This window comes from Rhinolophus hipposideros, assembly GCF_964194185.1.
Source record: "Rhinolophus hipposideros genome assembly, chromosome: X".
NCBI lineage: Eukaryota > Metazoa > Chordata > Mammalia > Chiroptera > Rhinolophidae > Rhinolophus > Rhinolophus hipposideros.
In genome coordinates, this window is record NC_138046.1 from 24,856,706 (window position 1) to 24,863,474 (window position 6,769).

The following is a 6,769-nucleotide window of genomic DNA, read 5'->3' on the forward strand; positions in this document are numbered from 1 at the left end:
GGGCACTGCCACTCTCTCTGGACACAGCCAGACTTCCTGGACACAGCCAGGGCTCTCAGGGCACTGCCACTCTCTCTGGACACAGCCAGACTTCCTGGACACAGCCAGGGCTCTCAGGGCACTGCCACTCTCTCTGGACACAGCCAGACTTCCTGGGCTCAGCCAGGGCTCTCAGGGCACTGCCACTCTCTCTCTGGGCCTCTCGGGGTACTGTGCTGGAACAACAGTGGCTCACATCAAGGTGCTTACATATTATCAATGGCGGCCAGTCAAGACACAAAAGCAAACATCAAACCAGTCCCACTACATGGTGGTATGTTCCCAAACAGTCAAGCGTCCATTAAATTAGGGATGGAAGGCAATTCCCCATAGTCCATAGTCATTCGCCAGGGCTGTCCTGGGGGTGAGGGATGACCTTGACCTCACCCTCATCTCCCAAGGAGGACTCAACAAGCATTTCCTCCTGGGACTAAAAGTCCTGCATCCGGGCTGCCTCAGCAAGCAGTTCCCAGCCCACAGGGCGGCAACAACCTTCGCTTTCTCCGCTTTCTCCGGCCTCTGCTGGTTGGGGAACCATCCACGTCTTTCCACCCCTCCACGGGAATCGAGCTCTCCGGCAGCTGCTCTTCCTGGTCTTCCTCAGACTGAGCTTTCATACGCACAAACTGCTCCACTGCCCTTCGGAAAGCTTTGGCCAGCACTGTATCCTGCCGACTTCGCCATGTGTCACGCAGGGAACCCTGCTCACTGCGCCATTTGTCGTGCAGGGTCTCAGCTCCCGCTCCCCGCCCAAGAATGCAGGACACGGTAAGGCCAAAAAGGAACACCCATGGAGCCATAAGTAGGGGAGTCAAACCAATATATTCTCGCTGGCGGCTGGGCTGGAGACACAGGAAGCAGGATCTACATAATCTGCCTAACAGCAGGCCGCGCTTGCCAGCCACCATCTTCTTGCTAGCCCCCATTCCTTTCCTGCTAGCATAGCCACAGCAGTTATATTAGTGGCCAATGGCCTACGGGTTACAGCTGACGGCCAACTAGCCACAGCTGCTGGCATCTGATCACAGTTGATAGCCATTTACTACCCGAGCCAGCACCTTTCTATGTGAGGCCGAGAGCCTGGAAACTGCTTTTTGGGGCTTTGTCCCCACAGTTTCTTATCCCTTTTATAACTGCTACTATATTTGGGATTGGAGTATGGAAGGATTCACTGTATTTTCTCTTTGTGCTTTACCTAGTCCCTGGTTTTACACTTTGTCAACCACAAGACCAGTATGAACATATTGGAGAGCCTAGAGCAGCATGCACAGATTATGGCAACTTGAGCAAAAAGTTTAATGAAATTAGACATCTCTGCTGAAGTACAATATGTGCCCTGTGCCCTGTATCATATTACAGCAAACTTGAAAACCAGGACCGTGTTCCAAGTCACCGCCTGGCGGTCATCAGTAACTAAGCCTCCACTACCTGTTAAACATATTTAATGAAGCGTCTGTGTTTATAAATTAGAGGATTCGTCTTTGAAATTGTAACCCAATACAATGAGAAAGATAGATAGCCTTGGATTTAGACTTCTGGATTAGAATTCCAGAAGTCTTGTGAATTTCAAGAGGGTGAAAGAACTTGTAATCTTACTTATTGAAAATATATATTTCTACTGCAAATCTTAGGAAACTGAAACACAAATAGGAAACTTTACTATAATTATAAAAATGTAAGTTTTAGCTCTTGAAGCAGAGATACTTTGGATTAGGGATTCCATATAGGTTGTCTGAACCTGTTCAGTGCCTTTATACTATCAGGTATTTGCCTGTACCAACCTGCCCGTGCTACATGAAAACAAGCCTCCCTCATTCTTTCAGTATAAATGGCTTCTGGCCTGAATCATTCACCCCAGCTTATCTCATACGTTTTTCTAACTCGTCCTAAATCTGTTATAATTTCTGGCCTCATAATTCTTTTTTTTTCTTACCACCTTGCCTTACCCTAGGGCTTGACACTTGGTATTACTTCTCAAACTTGAACTGTTTGCAGTCCTCTTTGGCCAATAATCGAATTCCCTACCTGGCTAGACAGCTGTTGGCATCCATGGATGGGTGTGCCACTGAGAACAACCCATTCCCTGGAACTTTTACACAGGCTCTTTTGGAAGGTACCACTGCCCAATACATCAAGTCCTCGGAGTAGAACTCAGACTTGAGATTGGTGGCTCCTTGATACTGCTTTCAGAAGGAGCAGAAAACAAATAGAAAGGGGAAAAATGATTGTCCAATCACTATATGCAGAAGAACCAACTGAATTCTTCTCAGATGTTAAGAATTATCATTTATTTTTTTCTCTCCTTTATATTCATACCCCTAACAGCCCACCTATCGATTGGTTGCAAGTACTTATTAATTCTACCCTGCACAATGTCTCTTGAATTGATCATCTCTTGCCTGAGCTGTTTGCAATAGTATCCTAATAACTGGCCTGCCTTCGGTTCCACTCTTGCATACCCCTCATCCCTGGCCAATCCATTCTTTACACTTCTACCACATGACTTCTTAATACTTTCCATTCTCATTTATGTATCTGAATATATATATATATATATATGATTTATATATATATGATATATGTGTATATATATATATATATATATATATATACATATATATATATGATTCTGGTTTTCTAGAAGATAGACTCTTCTAATTATGCCATAATATTGATCTACTATACTATGTCTGTATTGTGCTTTTGAGTGCTTTCACAGCTATTATATAATTTTGACAATAATCTTATAACTTAGATATTTTATCTCTATATTTGAGGACAGAGTGTAACTTTTATGTATAGTGAATAGTACATAGTATAAGGTGGACATATTAAAAATTAAATATGTACTGGATCTATTTGGCTAAGTGAGTAGATTAGGTACTCTTAAAGAAAATTCAAACTTTTGGTTCCAGAGAATGAATTTGTTAAATCTTGTTCAGATGCTGGCAAATCTCAGTTGTCTAGAGCATGAAATTACCAAGATGAAAGTTGGTGTTTCAATTTCCATTTGTTTAAGTTAGCTTCATTCAATTTCATGGACATAGTCTGTGATCCTAATCTCAGCCAGCTATTTTACAATTGCAGACCCCAATGGAACATGGGTAACAGAATATGGCAGCCTAAGCAAAAAGTTTAATGAAATTATGCATCTCTCCGTAAGTAAAATACGACTCTGTCCCTGTTACTTGAAAATTTAAATATAATGATGACTCCTCAGTGTTTACAGATTTTTAAATATGTAGTTATACAAACAAGTTTTAGTAATAATCATCTAGACAAAGAGATAGTATGATTCTCCAAAATCGTACTCTGAAGGCCCTAAAGGATGCTCATAAAAATCTCATGGCAATAGTAATTTCCAAATTATACAATTCCTGTCTGATAATGCTAGTTTGATCTCTACTGATGACTTAGGTAACAATTATTAATATAGTTTCAGATAAATCCCATAATACTTCCACTTATTTACTTCTACATTCTTTCTTGAGTGAATAGCAAAATATTGTACAGATTATACTAGCTTTCTCATTCACAGAGATGTGATGAGCATTATGTACAGATGGCATTACAAATTGGCTGTGCGACATCACTGAGAAAACCCAGACTGGAAATTTTCAAATTTCCTGAAATTTACTTTGAGTTAAGGCAAGAATCCATTGTTAATATGCAAATATCTCTAAAAACAGTAATAAATCATTGTCCATCATTAGCACACAGGTATGAATTAATGTATCCACCTAACACTTAACTAACAGAGATGCCTTAAGGAAGACACCTGACTGGTATATTTTGATGGGAAGATGGTGGAGACGAAGGTTTATGTTCCCAAAGAACAGACTGAGGTCAGATCTTGAGGACACTATAAAGGCACAGATGGGGCACATGGGGGTGAAGTAGGAATATTCCTAAAAGAGAGCAGAACAGTACCAGAAGATAAACTTCTCGTATATCCCATTTAGCTTTAGGCCAGCTGCAATTGTTCTTAGTCTTGATTTGCGGAACATTAAAGGTAAAAGCAGTACCTGCCATACAGGGTTGTCTTGAGAATTAAATGGGATAGTTCATGTAAAGCACTAGTTGAATGTCTGAGATATAGTAAGTAATCAAGAAATGTTAGCTATTACTATATAAATAAAAATTTAAGTTTGCTTATTCTCAAGTATATATAATATATTATTAGTGAAAGATTACCTTGGTGGAGTCAGATTCATGCCACCTCAAAATAAAAACTCTAGCAAATTTCTTTGATGCTACAGAGAAATAAATCTGAATAAAATAACATAAGAAACAAGCCCAAGAAGTACATGAGGATGGAAGAGTCCCTGTTTTACAACAGAGTCCTGAAAGCCATACTTTGGAAAGATGATGACTAATCAAAGGTGTGTAGTTGATAACAGAATTAGTACCATGAGAACTCAGAACAGTGTAGAAAGTAAGCAGATGTAACAAAGCTGGAAGCCCAAGCAAAAGTTAGCTATTCACCTAGAAACTGTGTATGCTCTCTGATCAACTTGTTAAAACAAGATGTAGTTTCCTTCACAAAAACAATTTAGAGGAAGAGAATGAAGTTACAACTCCTTTTCAAGATAAGAGTTTGAGGGTAACACATCACAATTCAAAAGTCATGTTTATTATTGTTTATGTAGACTTTTAATTGACAGTTCAGAGAAAATAACATTTGTGTTTGTGTCCTCCTTGGGCCTGAGGACATTTTTCTTGTTCAGAGATCATTGATTAGCAGAGAAAAATCTCAAATCACCAAGTTATAACTGTTTCTTTTCTAGGATATAAACAATGATTCCTTACCTATGTGACTAAAAGCAGGCCAAAACACTAGGTTTGATGGAATGTTAAAAGTATGGCTGTTAACTGTCACCTGCACAATAATCCCTGACAGCCATTTCCTGCTTAGAAGCATAGGGGAGAAGTCTGGAGAGTGTGGGGTGACAGACTTGCCATCCGGACTCATCATTATGACTTGAATAATCCCTTCTGCCTACCTGTCCTGCACAAATAAAATTTTCTTAAATTATGACAGACACAGTGCCAGTAATTAGTTCCAAGGAAAAAGGTCATGGCTTGGTTCTGTTAGATTCAAGAAATGTGAATTTTCAAGTCATCAGAGTAACAATTAACATTTATATATAGCACCTTCCAGCATACAAAGCTTATTTTCATACATGACTTCATTTGACTCCTAGAACAGATCTGTGAGGTAAGTCATAGCTATTTTTGCTTCTACTGTGACGAAACTGAGTTTCCAGGGATGAAAATGATTGCCCCAAACCTCCCAGCTCACAAATGATGAACACTCCAGCTTTGACCTCACAAACCTCACAGCTGACAAATGATGAACATTCCAACTTTGACTCCAGATTCTAGGCTCTTGACATCATACCTGATCTTGATTAACATTATCACCATCTATCAGGGTTCCTGGTGTGTCTGACTCTCCTCCAAGCCCTTTCTTCTACCAGTCATGAGATGCTATCTATTTTACCTCCATAGAGTTTCTCAAATCTATACACTGTTGAACTTCCTATCCCCACTCCCATGGTCTTAGCCTAGGACACAATTGTTTCCAATCTTGATTATCGCACAGTCTTCTAATTACCGTGTTTCCCCGAAGATAAGACCGTGTCTTATATTAATTTTTGCTCCCAAAGATGCATTAGGGCTTATGTTCAGGGGATGTCATCCTGAAAAACCATGCTGGGGCTTATTTTCTGGTTAGGTCTTATTTTCGGGGAAACACGGTATTCTGCTCATGATCTTCTGTTCTGTACTACATGTTACTGCTAAAGTGGGCCATTTAAAAGTGTAAATCTGAACATGACACTCACTTGCTAAACACATCAATGGCTCCTAAACACATTCAGAATGAAATCCTAATTCATTAGAATGGCCCTGCCTTATCCTTTTCCTCCTCCCTTTATTATACACCCTGTGCTCTGGCTAAAACTAGCTCTCTTCTTTTCCTTGAACCTCCATGACCTTCCTTGTTTTTGTTTTTCATTCTATTGGAAAAATTTCTTCCTCCTGTTGTCTACCTTGTTATTTAGGAGCAGCCTATAACAGATGTCCTCAGTGAGATATTCTAACCCTTTTTTTTCTTTTTTTTATGAAGACTTATTCCCATAAGTCTTCATAAAAATTCCTGCTATGACATTTAACACATTTAGTTTTAATTATTGATTCATTTTTCATCTGACCCACTAGACTCTGAGATAAGAGCCAAAGACTTGTCTTATGAAACATATACTTAGCTTTTCTGCCTACCACAGTGTTTGGAACATAGTAGGGAGTAAAAAGTGTTTATTACATGAAAATAATGAGCAGTGATTAGTTATCTACCATACGCCCAAATCTATGACATGTAAGGAGGTACTAGGTCCAAGACTTATGGAAAAAAAAATAGCATCATGCAATTTATTTAACTAAGGAACAATATAAGACATTTTAATTTTAGGTTTTTTTTTTTTTTTGGAATTTTAAAGCCTAGGCATTGATTTCTTTTCTTTTTAAAAATTTATTATTTTCAATTACAGATGACATACAATATTATATTGGTTTCAAGTGTGGTTAGGTATTTATATAACTTACAAAGTGATTACCCTGATAAATCTAGTACCCATCTGACACCATAGTTATCACAATATTATTGACTATATTCCCTATGCTGTACTTTACATCCCCATGACTATTTTGTAACTACTAATTTGTACCT